We start from the raw sequence: 19,415 nt of genomic DNA on the forward strand, positions 1-19,415 counted from the left end.
TATTTGTCTATAAATGAATATTGGTCATAGACACGCTATTCATTCGCTAAAAACCTAAGCCATGGATACATAGAATCTTGAGAGGGCTAGAGTCCAGATTGCCAGCCAAGCGAGAATTATATCTGTGACATCCATGCCAGGTAGATGTCCAGCCTCCGAATGAACCCTACAAGGGAAACGGCATGCCTGTGGGCTGCCAAAGAGCTTCATTCCATTCAACAAGAGCGCTAACTGGTAGGAAGAGATGGCTCTGCATCCACTGAAATCTGTCTTTCCATGAATCCTCCCCATTCGTCTAAGATCTTCCTACTTCGATGTTACAGAAGAAGCTGAATCAGCATCAGTTCATGAGACACTTATTTCAGGATGAAGACTGTTCATGCCTGTGTTTAGTCTTCTCTTGTTTTATTTCCTTAAAATGATCCTCTTTTAATCTAGATTGTGATCTTTTCCTGGAATGGGAGGCTCTAGGTAGCTGGTGTTTTGTATGCATAGGAACCAGGCTTGAACACATTATTGTGTGTGGGGCTCAAATATGATTGTCCTTTCTTTCTTAATGAGCAAGCACACTGTATGTTTATAAATGTAATCTAAGCTTCCACTCTATATTTACCCTCCACTAGGAGCTCCACATACTTTTTTTTTTTTAGCATTCTTTTTTTTTTTTATTGACTTTGTAATAATATTACATTAAAAATATATATGTGAGGTCCCATTCAACCCCACCCCCCCACCCCCCCTCTCCCCCCCCCAACAACACTCGTTCCCATCATCATGACACATCCATTGGATTTGGTAAGTACATCTTTGGGCACCTCTGCACCTCATAGACAATGGTTCACATCATGGCCCATACTCTCCTCCATTCCATCCAGTGGGCCCTGTGAGGATTTACAATGTCCGGTGATTACCTCTGAAGCACCATCCAGGGCAGCTCCATGTCCCAAAGACGCCTCCACCTCTCATCTCTTCCTGCCTTTCCCCATACCCATCGTCCACCATGTCCACTTTTCCCAATCCAATGCCACCTCTTCTATGTGGACATTGGATTGGTTGTGTCCATTGCACCTCTATGTCAAGAGGAGGCTCAGATTCCACATGGATGCTGGATGCAATCCTCCCATTTTCAGTTGTAATCACTCTAGGCTCCATGGTGTGGTGCTTGTCCTTCTTCAACTCCATCTTAGCTGAGTGTGGTAAGATACTTTTTATTCAAACCAGGGCACTTTTGAGAATGGAAGAAGTATCACTGGCAGTTACACTTGGAAACAGACACACATTAAGATTACTATGGCAAACTGGAAGTAGTAGACACCTTATGTCAGAAGTTTTCCCCCATTTTGCTTTGTTGGGACAGTTGACTTTCTAAACTCACATGTGGATGTTCCCAGTTAAATAAGGTCATGTTGTGTTTTTTAAAATTTTAATAAATCTGTGGATCCTCCCAGCTTTCTATCATCTGCAGATTTGATAATCTTAGCTTTCTCATAAATAAATTTTATGTTAAGTTCTACAATGCTAGCATTTTGATGACTTGTTTTAAAAATTATATATTTATTTATTTAGCTTGCAATCTAGTAGTAATTTGTTTTAGCATACTCTGTGGCTCTCAATTAGATTTTCTCAAAAAAAAAAACCACATCTATTTTCTCCAATTACAAATTGAGTCTTCCTGTCATTTTATGTAACCAACATTTACTGATCACCTAATATGTGCCAGAGACTGTGACAGGTGCTAGGGCTACAGAAATGCCAAACCAAAGTACCTGTTCTCAGGAAGATGATTTTAAACATGGGTTTGGTGCCCACTTGATGCATAGGCTCACTGTCTCTGACACCAAGGAGGAGCTCCGCCAGTGCTTGAACTAAAGCTGCTTGAGGTCAAGTGGAAGGATCCAAGTGCTGAGAGAGGTACGATGAATGGTTCTCCACAGGATGTGACTCTGCGTTCAAGGGTAAGCATCCCCAGCGAGGTGGAGGCTGCATCCCAACAAGAGCTTCAAGGAAGAGTTTGTTTCGGGGAAGAAAGAGGGGAAGGATATGTCTTTGCTCAAACTAGTTTTGTGATTTGCATTAGAAAAACCATCGTTCACATTATCTATTTGGGTAAGTGGGCTTCAAGAGAGCCTCTCCCTCTTTCTCTCTCTCTTTTTCTCCTCACTTAATGGCCTTTCTCCAGTCAACCCTGGAAGTTCAAGGATAGCTCGTGTTCCATTGTACAACTCCTATCACTTCTAATACATCTGTTTTTAGTAAACAAGGTGCTCATTCCTCTATTTTAAATCTCATTAACAAACCAGGTTTATGTGTTCTTTTTTGTAAAAATTTCAAGTTTGCTTTTCTGCAACATTCTCTGCACATTAGAATATAATCACCTGAGACTATTACCAGTGCCCTGGTGTTAATCCTTGTTCCTTTCTCTTGAATTAAGACATTCCATATATATAAAATCTGCTGCTTTTGATTATTGCCAGTTTTTATCAATTTATCAAGATAAGTAATCTTATCTTTCTTTTCCAAATTTCAGGTTAATACTCTTTTGATCAAGTCATCAAATGAACAGGTAATTAGGTCAAATTGCTTTTGCTTAATACTTCACACATTAAAAAATTGCTTTTCATTGTTGCATTTGAGTGTTCCAACAACACTCAGAAAATGCCAGCAAATTGTGATGATCAGTTCTTTACAGAGAAGAGAATAATGTAAATCCAAATGTCTAATTTCCATTTGAGTCCTTTTTCAACTATGGCGTAATGATTGCTTATTTTTTTAAATATTATCATGCAATAAACACCCCCTTTTGCCTATTTTTATCTATTGAGAGAAATGTCTCTGAGAACAAAGTGATATTGTAAGTACTTTCCCTAAGAAGCCATGAGAACCAATTTGAAGAAGAGTTACAAATTTTATGTGAGTTTCCATATTCTTATCCTCTGCTCATGGAATCAAAATCACTGGGTATCAAAGAGAATCTCTATCTCTCTATAAACTACATGAAGTCTCTATGTATATACATACATACCTAAACAAATCTGCACACATGTATTTACCTCCTTTGTTGTTTAATTCATGTTGTGAGCAGTGTTTGCAGAGGTTAATGGGTTTGGGGAGGATATGTACAGTCTCCATCAGCTATTGCCCAGTATCACACATTGACATTCTTGCTGTGTCAGGGTGATGCATGAATGCCTCTAAACTCCTCTTCTGGGAGTCACCCATCACTATAAGGCCAGGGACACACCTCGTTTCACATCAAGGGTATCCTGAACTTGTGAAGTCTTCTTAATATCCTGTGAAGCAAGCAATTATTTTTTAAAAGCACTTTTATTGAGATACAGTCACATACCATATAGTCCAAAGTGTAAAATCAATGACTTTTAGTATAATCACAGAGCTATGCATTCATCACTACAATCAATTTTAGAATATTTTCTGTACTCCATAAAGAAAAATCCCATACCTCTCAATCTCTCTATCAATTCCCAGCCTTACATAAACACTAATGTATTGTTTCTCTAGATTTATTTATATTTACATTTTCTACAAATGGAATCATACTAAATGTAGTTCTTTGTATCTAGTTTCGATCACTTAGCATAATGTTTTATTTTTAATCCATATTATTATTTGTTTGATTAGAAAAGTTATAAGCTTAAGAAGAGTCATGCATAACATGTAGGACTCCCATATGTCATCCCACCACCAGCACCTTGCATTGTTGTGGAACATTTGTTACAAATGATGAAAGAGCATCATCAAAATATTACTGCTACCTATAGTCTATAGCTTACATTTGGTGTGTTTTTTCCATAAACCACCCTATTATTAATACCATGTATTATTACTGTGCATTTGTGATATTTTTTGAGAGAATGTTCTCATATTTGTACTGTTAACCACAGTCCATCATCCATCACAGTGTTCTTAAACAATCCATTCAAAGTGTACCCTCAGTGGCTCAGTTTCCTCACAGAGTTGTGCTGTCATTTCTAGAACGCTTTCATCACCCAAAAGGAAAAATCTCATGGCCCCTTATTCTTCCCTATTGTTGACCCTTAGCATGGATGTAGTACCTTCTTTTCCACTGATGCAAGAATAGGAGATAGAGAGATGAGAAGAGAGAGCTGGTGCTTAATGTAAGTGAATATTTAATAAGGTTAATTGTAAAGGTATAGAAATGGATAGAGTAGATGGTAACACATTATAGTGAGTATAACTAATATTGTTGATCTATAAATGTGATTGTGGCTGATAAGAGCAGTCTAGGGACATTGTATTAGTCAGCCAAAGGGGTGCTGATGCAAAATACCAGAAATTGTGTTTTTTTTACCAAGGGTATTTATTTGGGGTAGAAGCTTACCATTACTGGGCCATAGAGCATAAGTTACTTCCCTCACCAAAGTCTCTTGCCATGAGTTAGAGTAAGATGGCTGCTGATGTCTGCCAGTGTTCAGTCTTCCTCTGTTCCTCTCTTCCTGGGGTACATTTCTCTCTGGGTTAAGCTCCTCTGTTTTCTCCACAAGGTCAGCAGTAGACTATGAGTCTGTCTAGGTTTTACCTCTGTCCACAATGCCAGCTGAAGACTATTAGGCAAAGAGCTCTGTCTCTCTCCCCAGGGCTTCTTTTGGGTCTAAAGAGTTGTCTCTGTTCCTCTGTGTTCTTCTCCTCTGTGTCCACTTCCTGGGCTCCAGCTTAAAACTTGAGCATCAGCACTCCAACTCTGTCCTTTGCCATGCCAATTATCTGTGAGTCCCCACCCACTAAGGGGCAGGGACTCAACACCCTACTCATGTGGCCCAATCAAAGCCCTAATCATAATTTAATTGTGCCTAGGTCCAGACCAGTTTACAAACATAATCCAATATCTGTTTTTGGAATTCATAATTGTATCAAACTGCTGCAGACATAAATGGCAATCAAAAGAAAGCTAGAGGATAAACTAGGGGCTGTATAACATAGTGAACGCAGTGGTGGGTAAGGATCGTGGCCAATAGTACAATAATACAATAGTACAAGAATGTTCTTCTATGAACTAGAACACATGTATGTCACTATTACAAGATGCTAAGAATATGGTGATGCATGGAACAATTTATTTTTTAGAAGACATGGGCTCACTGAATTTAGAAAGTTCCTCCTGAATGATGTGTGGATGCAAAGCCATTTTTCTTCTCTTCTTTGTCCTATCTTGTATATATACATAAACTCGTATGCACACATATATTTGTCTGCCTTATTATTTAATTCATGTGAATGAACAATTCACTTCCCCCTTCATATTTTCTAATAATCAAAACTAGAAACCTCCCCCTTAAGCGTCTCTCTAGCAGATACTTTATTTATGACACAAATCCTTTTCCTACCTACAGGTCGTGGAGACTAGAGGTATGTAAAGAGGATGGACAGTGGAGACAAGTCAGACTCCTCACAGGGCGCTCTGAGTCTTTCCTCACTCATACTTTTCCATCGCTTTCCAACCACTGTTCACTTCTGGTCTTCAGGCAAGACAGGAAATTCAGAGTATAACCTACAAAAATGTGTGAGCAGTGTGTAATTAGACAAAAATCTCCCATCCCAGCTCCTGCACTAATTAGCCACGTGATCTTGGATTTGCCACTTAATCTTTCTGAGCATCCTAGTACTCATCCACTTACAGAGAACGATTGAACTTGCTGTTCCTCAAGATTTTTTTCTGTTTTGACATTAGTTTATTCTAACCAATAATATGATATTCTTATATGGCTGTCAGTACCACAGAGTAGTCCTTTCCTTTATTTGGAGGGATGTGGCTTAAGACCAGGATAGGGTAATTGGTTTTCAGTGGTGTTGGCTATAAAAGAATGATTTCCTTCTTTTTACCTCCTAACAATGGCTCACGAATAGCCTTCATTTAGTCTTAAACATTCACTTCACATATTCCTCCCTAGCATATTAAACGCATAGAAAAATCACTTAGCTTTAAGAGATTTTTAAAGTTTTTGCACTTGCAACTTAAAATTATGGAACTTTAGAAGACTTGTGGGCTTTAATATTCTACACTGTTCTGAGTTTGTGAGTGTGGTTCTATTTATCCATGACTGAGTCTGGGTACCTGCAGGGTAAGAAATATGTAGCTCTCAGAGTTACAAATGGATATCTTATTTTAGGTGGCTTCTGTCTCTTATTTATCTCAAATTTTTACCAAATGCCCAATGTTTCCTAGGGTCCAATATTTCACAAGCCCTGAAGCATTGCTGTGAGATGGGTAGCAGACCAATTTATATTTTATTGATATTAAAACTGAGACACAGAGAAAGTATGTGATCTGCTCCAGCACTACAGCCACTCAGCAGGGAACAACAGAATAAAAATCGAGGAAAGAAATAACCCAATTCCTCTGTGATTCTCTTTTGCTGAGTGAGGATCAGGATGCCATGGGCTTAAAGATTCTCTGAGAATCTACCAGTCTACTCTCCTCTTTTTAGGGAAGCCTCGATGTGAGTTTTCCCAGAAGAGATGTCAAGCTTCTGACTATAACCTGTACCAAAGTCCAACATGCTCCACTACAAGGAAGTTCTTCCTCAGACATCACCCCTGAAAGTCCCAATTCTGTAACAGCTTCCTGATGAGTCTCCCTCTGGTAATTCCCCCACCTTCCCCCACTCCCAATTCATCCCACAGCCTGTGCCTGCAGACATCTTCTTAGACACAGATTCATTGTGCTACTTAACTGAACAAGTGTGTGTAAGCACTTCCTGTTTCCCAGCGCTTCAGATGTAGAAGCCTTGGCCTGGCTGGTAAGCCTACCCACAACTAAACCCAGCTCCTTTTTCCCACCTTGTTTCCACCTTTTCCCAATTAAGCCCCATCCCAGAGAAGCAGGCCCCTTTTCTGCCTATGGCAGGAGCTCTCTTTGCCTTTGCACATTCTACTTTCCTTCTGGAGTTGTCTCTTCATGTCTTCATCCATTCATCTAAATCCTCGTCTCCTCAAGTCCACCATGAAGCTTTCATGGATGGCTCTAGCGGCAGTCTTTTCTTCCTGGATTAACCCTAATTGCCCTTGTGGTCAGCATGACCTACAATCACTCTCTTATTGTGTTTGTGTGTCACTTTAGCCCACTCAGACTATTTAACTTCTTATAGGGCAGTGTATGAGTCAGCCAAAGGGGTGCTGATGCAAAATACCAGAAATTTGGTGGGCATTATAAAGGGTATTTATTTGGGGTAAGGGATTACAGACATCAGGCCATAAAGCATAAGTTACTTCCCTCACCAAAGTCTATTTGGAGCAAGATGGCTGCCGATGTCCACGAGGGCTCAGGCTTCCTGGGTTCCTACATTCCTGGGGCTTGTTTTTCTCTGGTTCAAGGTTCCTTTCTTCCAGGGGCTTGCTTCTGTTTCCTCTGCATGCTGACCTCCCAGGGCTCCAGCTTAAGTCTTCAGCATCAAACTCCAATATCAAAACTCCAACATGAAAAGCCCTCAACTCTGTTCTTCGCCATGCCTTTTATCTGTGAGTCCCCACCCACCAAGGGGAGGGGACTAGGTGGGGACTCAATGCCCTAACCATAACTCAATCATGCCCAGGTACAGATCAGATTACAAGCATAATCCAATACTTCTTTTTGGAATTCATCCATTATATCAAGCTGCTACAGGCAGGGATGCGACCTTCTTTTTGTCCTGACAAGAATACAAAGCATAATAAATAAAGATAACAAATAAAACTAAATAAAGTTATCAGTAAGTCTTAGGTGAGTCTTCGAAATTCAGAGACCTGGATTTGTAGATTTTGTGCATGTGTATGTGTGCAAGTGAGTGTGTATGTATTTTGTGCACACATTGTGAGTGGACTTTTTATTCTGTAAAAAGGGCCATCGATAAGGTAAAGAGTCTATGCAGTTTCTTATTATCAGGACTTATCACTGAATTTCCAGTGCCTCCCTATGGACCCCCTCTTGCAGTCTCTTTCTGGTTGAGGTGGAGCAGCATACAGTTTCCACTCAGAATATCCATCTATGCTCAGAGCATTTTACCCCTCATTTTTCATTCCCTAAAATTTGGGACTAAGATATTTCCTCAAAAATCTTCAATTTGGGTATTGTATGAATTGAAGAGACACATGACCAAGTTCATATTTTTCAAGTGGCTGGAATGCATTTGAAAATATATTGGCATAATAATATGAACATTTTTCCTATTTTGAAGGCAGATAAGATGTGAAAAGACCTCACCAAAAAGGAAAATTTTAAATGAAAAGTCTTAATTTTATAAATACTTTTTATCTTAAAGGTATGTGTGGTGGTATATACCCCAGAAAAACATGTTCTTGAATTTAAACCATGCCTGTGGTTGTGAACGCATTGTAAATAGGACCTCTTGATGAGATTAGTTCAGTTAAGAACGTGTGTGGGAGTAGCTTAGGGAGGTCAGTGTCAATTTAAAGAAAGCTAGAGGGTAATCTAGGAACTGTATAACATAGTGATTTTGGTGGTGATGATAACTGTGGTTAATAGAACAAATACAAGAATGTTCCTCTATTACAGGGTGTTAAGAATATGAAGATACCTGGAAAAATATAACCAATATAACATATAGACTATAGTTAACAGTAATATTATAATATTTTACAGCAATGACAAAGAAGGTACTATATCAATGCTAAGCGTCAATAATGGGGAGGTATAAGGGAGTTTGGGATTTTTCTTTTGGAATAATGAAAACCTTCTGAAATGGACTGAGCTGATGACAGTACGTCTCTGTGATGAAATCGAGAGCCACTGAGTGTACACTTTAGATGGATTGTACAAAGTGGGGGACTGTATAACCCAGCAAAACCCACAGTGAATGACGAACTGTGTTTCATAGTACATACATGAGAACATTATTTTATGAACTATGACAAACTTATGAACTATAACAAATATATAATATGAGTACCTGGTGCTAATAATATAAGCTATGGAGTATAGATAGTGGTAATAGAATGACAATATTCTTTCATCATTTGTAACAAATATCACACAACAATGTAAGGTGTTGGTGGTGGGGCGATGTATAGAAATCCTGTACTGTGCCCATCATATTTTTTTTACATGATTGTTTTGTTAACTCACAACTTCTCAAATTAAAAAAAAGTGTGGCCCACCTCAATCAGAATGCACTTAATGCTATTACTGAAATTCAAACAGATGGAGAGAGAAAGTAACAGGAAGCAAAAGGCTGGACATCGACAGAACCTGGAAGAGAAGGGGGCAACCAGGAAATGCCGCCATGTGCCTTGCCATGTGACAGATCCCAAAATCTGCTAGAACCTGGATGACACACCATGAGAGCACAACTGTTGCAAAACCCTGATTCTTGAGTGTTTGTTCTGATAATAACTTGAAACCTGTCCCACTGTACCTTCCACCCATTGCCCCTACCTCCTAAGCACTGACCAGTAGAACTTCATTGTGTGTTGGAATTGTCCTCTCTCTCTGCTGTCCCATACAGTAGCCACTAGCCACATGGACTATTGACCACTAGCGACTAGGGGAACTGAATTTTTAGTTTCACTTAATTTAAATCTAAACTTAAATAACCATAGGTATTGGACAGAGCAATTTCATTGTTTTGCAAAATAAGCCAGCAACCATTTCCATATGCCACTTCTTCAAACCTTTAAAAAAGCAGTGGTCTTTGCATTTTCTTTTTAAGACATTCTTTGTGTCTATGTTAATAGGTTCGTGCTTTATAAAATGTTTTTTTGTTCCTGCCACTCCTGTTGTTATAATGCCATCTTTTCCTGTAAAGTCCCTTCCAACTCATTATGTCTCTGATTGTTTTTAGTTGTTTCTTGGAGTTATTTAGTGGTTGCACTTGTCATATATTTAGAGTACTCTAAATCCATGAAGGAAATAAACTAACATGTAAATTGCAGAATTTGGGGCATGTGGAGATAAAAAAATATACAGAAACATATAAGATGGGCTGCATCTGATTTAAACCAGTGTTCTTGCTCTTTGGGGGTGAGCCTGGCCTGCAGAGGACTCTCGGCAATGCATGTAGGTGTGCTGTGCTCCTGGTATCTAGTGCAGGGAGGCACGGCCACTGCTCAGCTCACCCCAGAGTACAGGACAGAGGCCACCGCAGAGGACCATCCAGCCCAGAGGCTGAGAAAGCGTGTTGACACAAACAGTTACGGAGGGAGTATTATTTATCCAGGCACCCAAAGACCTCATTCGTTTGACAAGAAGGAAAGAGAAATAGATGAATTGCTTGCCTAGTGATAGGAAGCGGCACATTCACCTCTGAATACTGCTCCTCCACGTCGAGGGTGAGGGTGCAACCGTGAAAACACTGGTGATCTTAGTAATCCAAGACCATCTCAAAAATGTCACCCCTTCCCTTTTTCTCTCTGAAGCCATCATTGCGGTCTTGCTATTACAGCCGTTAGATAATTGAAGCAGGGTGCGTAGCCCCGGTGGGCCTCCATTTCCACAGCGCCTATCTGTGCTGTAATGAAGCCACTGAGCAAATGAGGGGTCCAGACGCAAGTGTCGTGGGACCGGGGAGCCAACTTCTGCAGATGTATTTGGCCGGGCTCCTTTTCCCTTGGAAACATTTATTTGGTAGTGTATGAGGCCTGTTAATCTTTCTCCATCATCTTGAGGCAGGAAATAATTACTACAACCAGGGCCGAGCCTGGCGAGCTGGTCAGAGGGAAACCCGACACCTAGGGAAATGGGTTTGCCGGCTCAGCCCTAGTGTGAAATTTCCTGAGGTTCAGAGAAAGGTCCATCAAATCTTGGCAACTCTCTTGGTAAACGGGGCAGCGCCAGACTTCAACAAAAATGTGAAAGTTTTACCTGGTTTCTATTTTCAGGTGTAAAAAGTTTCAGCAATCCATGCAAGAAGGTCCCTTGGAGTGTGGAGAACAATGCTGGTTCTCGCTTGGGAGCTCTGGAGAACTTATTGGGAGAGACAGTTGACTGAGAATCAAACCCCCTGAGGGACCCATTTCCTAGCAACCCATTCAGCCTCGTTCAGAACAGGCAGGAACTTTCAATGGACCTGGCTGCTCTCTCTGTGCCAACCATTTCACATTGTTCACTATCACTTGATATCATAAGGTTCCCACGTTGAAAGCCAACATAGGATGAAAGCAACTCTCCCAGAGGGCTTTGCCAAGTTCATAGGGGAGAGAAGACGTACGGGACATTTCCTATCAAGTTCCAAAGAGTGGAGGGGAGAGTACGGAGATAAGAATCAAGGGAATATCCCTAAAATCTCTACTTCATGGGGGGAGTGCCAGTGGGCTCTGAAGGTGAAGAGAGCAGTCACATCTCCAAGTCCCAAAAGCAGTGTGCAACTTGCAAGAAATAAGGTAGGAGCCCTGGTCCTGGTCTGAGCAGTTTCAAGGTCTCATGTGCACGTGTTTTCTTTATCACCCAGTGCCAAAGGGCTCCTTCACTGTTTCGAGTTGGCCTTGGCCAGCTGACTGGCCACAGCCCTAAGTCAGCCCAGGCAGCCGCTCCTCTTCAAGGAGCCCCACCCTTCCAGGGCTTTGGCATCATTACAGCTAGCAACAACAAAATTTCTGGTGACTTAATTAACATAAAGACGTTTGAACAGTTTCTAGTGGTCTGTAATCTCCTTCTGTCTGAGCACCATATAATAAAGGACATTCAACTGGGACAGAATTTACCTACTTTCAGGGCACCTCAAACAAAATCAGACACGCTGAAGTAATTGAAGCATCAGCACTGAGAAATGGCTACGTTTACGATGATGAGCGGAGTTCCTCCATAGTATCCTTGATTGAGGGGACTCAATCCCCTATAGAGATATTGCACTCTAGAATCAATAAAGACACTGAGGTCAAGAGTGATGTTGATTATAACTACCTACTCCTCTTTTTTTTTTTCATTGAAAACCATATACACACATACCAATAATGTCTAAAATCACAGATCCAAAGCCATTTTTCCATATCCAAGACATGGGAAAAAATAATATCAAGGCTACCTTTTCACCCACCCCATGCACACAGATAGCAACTATAGTCAAATTAGCAGCATCAAACACCAAAATGAAGAGTGGAGACAGATTGGTCTTTCCAGGTCTCTTTGGTACCCAAGCACTCCGAAATTATGATCGATTGCTGGTTCCAAGTGGATTTTTTTGAGGTCTATATTCCAAAAGATTTCCTAAGGCCATCCTAAAATTGCAAAGTAAAAATAAAACAAAACAAAAACATTAAATTTATGCAACCAGATAGTTGATGTTAAAAACTAATTTTCAAAATAATTCTGGGTACATCGGATCTTTGGATGTGAATTATCAGGAAATTGTTCTAATTGTTTCAACTAAAGAACTGATCCTTGAAAATATTCTGGAGTGTTCCATTTGGTTTAGTGGGGAATGGGAATTAATATCTGGGAGGACTTGGAACCCATTCTAAAATACACTGGCCTCCGTATCCTTCCTCAGACTGAAAGAAAGCTGTAAGTTGGGGCTGGAACTTATTGGTGACATAAATGTTGGGGCTGGCTCCCAACAAGCACTGGGGGCTCCCTTTGGCCACATGTGGAAGATTGGTGGCTCAGTGGGCGGATAGAATCTTTGGGGAGAGGAGAGGACAAGGGCCCAGGAGGATCTGACTGACGTGACCACATGAAGGATTGACTGCACCCAAGCCTGCCTCCCCAGAGCCTTTTCTCTAACTCCAAGTCCCTGACCAGTAGAGAGGAAGATGCACTTTTCTCCAGAAAATTAAACCACTGCAAAACTCAGTGGTTTCCTAAGGGTGACAGTTTAGTATCCTGCTAAGCTGAGAGTAATCGTAAACCTGCCAACCCCTCCCTCTTCAGCCGTCCACTGACATGGGTCTAAAGAATTGCTCAAGGAGATTAACGGCAGACACTTTTGAAAAAACAAGTGGAAAGGAAATTCTGCACTTAGGGGAAGTCCACCTGAAATTTATGGCAGATGAAAGTACTTTAATCGAAGAGTGTAACTGTATTTTAAAAAGACTGGATGATTTTATGATCAATAGCACTGCGTGTAAGCCTGCATGCTAAATGGGGAAAGCAAATCTTGGGTTTGGAAGCCACCACCAGCCGCTGCAGGTGTCTAGAAGGAACATTTTCATGACATGCTTCATGATAAACCAGCCCAGGCAAATGATGGTCTCTTTTGGCCTTTACGTGAAGCCTGAAGAATTGGTCACTCACTGCAAGGGGCCTAGGATGAAGCTGGACTTGTGATGTGGCGCTGGTCTGGGCTCTTTTCCCATTAGCTGTTAGAGAGTAGAGGAGCTGGGGCTGCAGGCGTTGGGTGGGGCTCCGACAGGGACGGCAGGATGGTGTGAGCTAGTTTCCTCCCGTTTTGAAAAATTTGAAGCTGACCACTGTATTTCCATTACCAGTTGATGAAAGAGTGAGAGAAGAAAGACGAATGCCAAAGAATGATGTCAGCGAAATGCTTGGGATTTAACCGAGTGACAGAGAACCAGGCTCGTTCCAGTTATAACATACATTTGTTGTGTGAGCAGACAACTCATGTAAATCCTCATCATCTCAGCACGTAAGGCCAGCTTTCCGCAGCGGAATTAGGGCATCTACTTTAAAAATCGCTTATAGAAATGTTGGGGGAAATTCCACGTGCAGAAGTTTCAATGTTCCGGGTCGCCAGGGAGATAGTGTTGTAGCCTTGAAGATCTCAGTCTCGCCTGGTCCACTTGGCGCCCGACGCGAAGGGTCTTTGGCATCCAAGATCCCGGAAGGCATTATTAGCAGGGAGTGGGTGGGACCCGAGGGGCTGTGCGGTGTCAAGGGCAGCACAGTAGGAGGCCGAGTGTCCTACAGTAATTGCTTCTTGATTCAGGCTAACTGCAGGGGAGTTTATAGGAGAGTTTCAAGAAGCGGGGTGGGATTACTTTTAAGCAGGTGGGTGCTATATATTTTTTAACCAAAGGCTTCTGCTTCCTTACCCTTCACATGGTGGGGTTATAGACAAATACACTATGATTCTTTGTCAGTGATTCCTTATCTACTAAAAAACCTCTTATAATCTGAAATATTTTGACCACCAAATGGTGTCCATCAACTTCCCACGTGTTAGCCTCTTAAATTAATCAATAACCTATAGTAGTAGGAGTAGGAGCTTCTCATTCATTCAGTTGAGATCCTCCCTGGGGGATGGGCAACGGGAGACAGAAACATGAGGCTTTCTTTACCTAATAACCTCCACAGCGAAATCCCAGCGTCCCAAAGATACATGATGGCCCTGGGCTCCTGGAGATGCTCCACGTGGCTGGAGCCCCCGCTGCCTTCTTGAGACCCTGAAGGAATATCAGACAGGATTCCACGCTTCCCCACAGCACCCAGTGACGCAGCTTTTTGGAGAAGCAGAGAAGTGGGGCTGGTCCCTCAGCAAAGGATACTGTCTGTACCTCCCAGGTGAGCTGTGTCCTGCCCTAACGCCTCCCAGGGGAAAACGGGAAGCGGCGGCCCCATCCATCTCATGGCGCTGCGTTTTACTTGAATGAGGTAACGGCTTTAAGTTCCCAGGCTTCAGGGGAAAGGCTCCCTGGGAGAAGAGTTGTTATTCTTTCCGAGTCCTCCGAGCTCGAGCGGGCTTCAAGGCGGGGGGTCCCGAGGGGGTGCTGAGACCGCAGCGCTGCCAATGCGTAGTTAGGGCGCTTCTTAAACGCGACGCCCCCCGAAGGCATCATACACATTATTCATTAAGCCTGAACGCACCCCAGAGCTGGGTTTAAATGAAAGCAAAGGTGGTCAAGACCCCCACGCCACCAGGGCAGGCCTGGGGCACGTGCTGTCCTGCGCCCAGCAGGGTCGGGGCCAGCCCCGCCTCCTCCGGCAGGAAGGAATGTCTGTACCACCGTGTTTATTTAACTTCACACTATCCGGTTCTAGAAATAACGGAGAAACACAGATTTAATTCAGCTAGATAACATAAATGGGAAATTATTGGTTAGGGGGAAAGACCCAAGGAAAATAAACGTATAGAAATGGAAGGAAGTGTGAGATGAAGTACAGTCTGTGTTTTACATGAGCAAGGTTTGGCGAGTGTTCATGCTGCCAATTAATTGTGTATACACGGAAACAGATTGCCTCGGCTTCCCCAGGCACATGCCTTGGGGAGAAAATTTTTGCGTGCCCTGGAAAAGAACAGGCCATGGGAAACGGTAAAGACATGTAAAAGTAGACTTTTAAAGTCACTGTGCCGAGTGGTGAATCTGAACAGCATCATTAGGGCTCAGAAAAGCCCAATGTCTAGTTCAGTGGTAGCTCTCCTAAGGGGCAGATGTAAGGAAGAGAATGCCAGTCCTGTCCTTCTGAGAGGTGAACCCCAGAGCAGTGAGATAACCAAGGAGAGCCCTACTCAGTGGAAGCGGGGAATTCCTGCTGAGTTTCCCATAGGGAGGTCGAAGGTCATGGGTAGGTGGGACCGGTGGTCTAGGCTGAGGTTGTTGGGGGCTGAGGTAATTTGCAACCTCATGGAGAGTAGCCCGGGACAAACATCGTTCCAGCAGAGCCAGCACAGGTCAGCAGAGCCTCAGCCTGAGCCGGGACTGTGGAGCCATGGACGTGGTGACATGGCCATCCCCCCACTGCCCCATCCCACCCTCCAGCCCGCCCTCAGCTCCACCTTGGCAGTCCCAGGGAGAGACACAGAGGATGAGACCTGATGAGGGTTCTTAAGAGTTGGAAAAGTATAGCTGTTCTCCCAGCAGAGACAAATGGAATTGACTTCAGTTCTCTGAAAACAAGGGAACACCTACTTAAGAAGACAACTCTTTGAAGCCTTTAAAAAGACTCTAGACCAGTATGGCTTGAATGTGGTGCCTTCAGGGGATAAGTGACCTCTCCCCCTTTCCTTTAGTCACTGTGCTAACCTTAGCAGAGTTTTTTGTTGGTGGCGTGTTTTTGGCTTTGGTTTGTCCCTCTTGGTGTTCCTTGAAGTCCTGGTCAGTATGTGGAGGCAAAGCTCCTAGCAGCAAGACACCCATGAATGTGGGCACTGCAGGTCCCAGAGCATCCCCGGAGTGTCAGCAGGGAGCCTCTCTCGTGCCCTGAGCAAATCCGAGACTGGCTGTTTTAGTTTTCCAAGGTTGCTATGACAAACACCACAGAAGGGGTGGCAATTGGAATGTTGGAGGCTAGAAGTCCAAGCTTAAGGCAACGGCAAGGCCATGCTGTTTCCAAAGTCTCTGGAGATCTGGGCACAGCTTTCGGGCAATCCTCTGTCATGGGTGCTCTCTCTCTCTGGCCCCTTCGGTATTTGACTCCTACTTCCATGTTCACTTTCCTTTGCTTATTAGGAATCAGCCGTAATGGATGAACCACCTTTGTTCAGCTTGGTTACACCCGACTTACAAATGGGCTCACACCCACAGGAACCCGGATCAAGACTTGAACACATCTTTTGTGGGGGCCATAATTCCATCCCAACACTGCCCTCGCTCTGCACGTGCTTTGGGGTTGCAGCTCTCACCATCACAGCAATCTCCGAGCTCCTGCCCCCCCGAATTAGTCCTGCTCTCGCACACCAGCTGCCATTCACCAGGCTGAAATTCAGCCTCAGTTTCCTTAAAAAGAACTTTCCAAATCATAAAGCATTGTATTAATTTAGTAAACTTCACTTTGTTTTTGATTGGGAAGAAGTTTACATTCCAACAACACATCTATCTCTAGCTGAACGCAAAGTATCCCTACTCTTTCTCTCCTCCTTCTTTCTTTCTTCCTCTCTTCTTCTTTTCCTCTGTCTCCCTTTCTTTCTTTCTCTTTCCCATTCTCTTTCCCTCTTTCTTTTATAGAACAAACATTTATCCAGTGCCTGCATTGTGCCAGGAATAGTTCAAGGTGCTTGGGGAGTTGAACAGATCTGACCAAGATCCCTTCCTTGTGGAGCCTAAACTGCAGGGAGCTTTGAAGCAGGCCGCCACATAGCGCGAGAAGGCCCTTCCGGGCTGCTGCTTCCGTGACGGTTCCGCCTCCCTACAGTGGGCGGACTTTTTTTTCCCACCACCTCTCAGGAATGACCACAAAGCCCTCCAGTGTTCTTAGGCAAAGCAGTTGAACTATTAAAGCTGTGCCTTGACTTGTAAACACCTAGGTTCTCAGGCTCCCCATGTTATACCTGAAACGATATATTCAAATGTGTTTCTCATCAAAGACAGTACTTCTTTAATAATAATTCTTCCAGATGGGGGGAAGAGAAATTATTTCCTCTGTTATTTGGACATAACAGTTTAAAGGGTCAGATAATTCATTAATAGGAAAAGAAAACACCTCTTCCTTATGGTGCCAACACCCTGTTTTAAACATGGCTTGGGTATATCTATAAAATTTCCACTTCTCAGTCCTGTACTTCCCCAGCCCAGGAGAGCCACCGCAGGGGTTAAGATGTGGTTGATGATCACATTTTACCTTGTTCAGAACAGGTATGCCAGAGATGGTTCTCAGCCCAGAGGGACTACCGGTGACATTGCCCAAGTCCCTGCCTCCAGGTTATAAGTATGAGGCAAAGACTCCCCAGTTTTATTCCATATGTCAGCTCGGAGCCTCCCTTATTCTGTTCATAAATAATTTTAGTGATTTTAAAAATACTTCAGGGAAGTGGATGTGGCTCAAGTGATTGGGCTTCCACCTATCATATGGGAGAACCTGGGTTCGATCCCTGGGGCCTCCTGGTAAAGGTGTGCCCATGTAGCAAGCCTGTGCCTGCGTGGTGAGCCACTGCCCGCATGGTGACCCATGTGGCGAGCCAGTGCCTACATGGTGAGCCAGGCCCACGTGATGAGCCATGCAGCAAGATGATGATGCAGCAAAAGAGAGAAAAAGGGGAGAGGCAAGACATAAGAGAAACCAGGAACTGAGTTGGCACAAATGACAGGGAATTATCTCCACATAGGAGGTTCCCAGGATTGAATTCCAGTGAGTCCTAGGGAGAAAAGGAGAAGAAAAGACAAAAAGAGAAATAGACACAGAAGATCGCACAGCAAATGGACACAGCAAAAAAACCCAGCAGGATGGGGGGAAGGGAGGAGAAAAATAAAAGTACTTCCATAGGTATATTGGTCTTTAATGATGGCCTGTGGAGAAGCAATCTGTTTTCCAGTGGCCCTGATAGCTCAGTATGAGGCACCAGCATCTTGGTGTTCATTTCTGAGAATAACGTATGTAGAATAAGTGAATGTGAAGTAACAATCCCACATCCATACAGACTGGAGTAAGAAACATGCATGTTAAGATAAACATCATTATTATGAGGACCAACCAGAAAAATAAATGATCTAAAAATTGTGGAGATGAGTTGATGGATATTCTAAAATGCAGGCTTCATCCAACAAGAGTTTTACCACAACACAAAGTCTATAAGATTCCAGACCTTCTGTTATGGAGGAAATCACGTCCCCACAAAGACAGGTTCAAGTCTGAGGACCTAGCCTTGTGGGTGTGGGCTAGGTCTTTGTAAAAAGGACCTTTGAAGATGTCAATGGTTAAGATGAGGCCAAATGAAATTAGGGTGGGCCTGAGTCCAACACAAGTGGGGTCCTTATAAGCTGAGGACACTTGGGCCCAGGAAGAGCAGAGGGGACAGGCAGTGACTGGGTCCTGGGTTACCAGCAAACCATGCCCAGAGTGCTCTGGACTTCAGAGGAAGCATGAATTCCCAGCCCCTTGATTTTGGACTTCTTGCCTCCAAACCATGAGAAAATAAATTCCTGTTTTTTCCTGAGATACTTTGTTACAGCAACGCTGGCAAACTAAGACAGTTTTCAAGGAGGAAAATATGAGGTCCCTATATACCCCCCACCTCCCTAACCCTACTTCTCTGCCCATAACAACAACCTCCTCTATCATCATGAGACATTCCTTGCATTTGGTGAATACCTCTCTGAGCACCGCTGCACCTCATGGTCAATGGTCCACACCATAGCCCACACTCTTCCACAGCCCACCCAATGGGCCATGGGAGGACATACAATGTCTGGTAACTGTCCCTGCAGCACCACCCAGGACAACTCCAACCCCCGAAAATGCCCCCACATCACATCTCTTCCTCCCACTCCTTACTCCCAGCAGCCACCATGGCCACTTTCTCCATACCAATGCCATATTTTCTTCGATTACTAGTCACAATAGTTCATGAATAGAATATCTGTAAGTCCACTCTAATCCATTCTCTATTCCTCCATCCTGTGGACCTTAGAATGGCCATGTCCACCCCACATCTATATCAAGAGGGGGCTTAGATTCCACATGGATGCTGAATGCAATTCTGCTTTTAGTTGTAGGCACTCTTGGCTCCCTGGTGTGGTGGTTGACCTTCTTCACCTCCATGTTAGCTGAGTGGGGTAAGTCCAATCAACCAGAGGGTAGGAGTTGCAAGTCTGTTGAGGCTCAGGGCCTGGCTATCACA

The 19,415-nt window shown here is 43.2% G+C and overlaps 1 long non-coding RNA gene across 1 annotated transcript; it reads left to right on the plus strand.

Annotated features, from left to right (window-relative positions):
• The first annotated feature begins 1,632 nt into the window (after positions 1–1,632).
• Positions 1,633–9,790, plus strand: LOC131280472 (uncharacterized). The gene is made up of 3 exons (XR_009188084.2): positions 1,633–2,106; positions 2,528–2,563; positions 9,173–9,790. It is a non-coding gene; the product is annotated as an uncharacterized lncRNA (long non-coding RNA).
• The last annotated feature ends 9,625 nt before the right edge of the window (positions 9,791–19,415 follow it).

This window comes from Dasypus novemcinctus, chromosome 11 (genome assembly GCF_030445035.2).
Source record: "Dasypus novemcinctus isolate mDasNov1 chromosome 11, mDasNov1.1.hap2, whole genome shotgun sequence".
Taxonomy (NCBI): domain Eukaryota; kingdom Metazoa; phylum Chordata; class Mammalia; order Cingulata; family Dasypodidae; genus Dasypus; species Dasypus novemcinctus.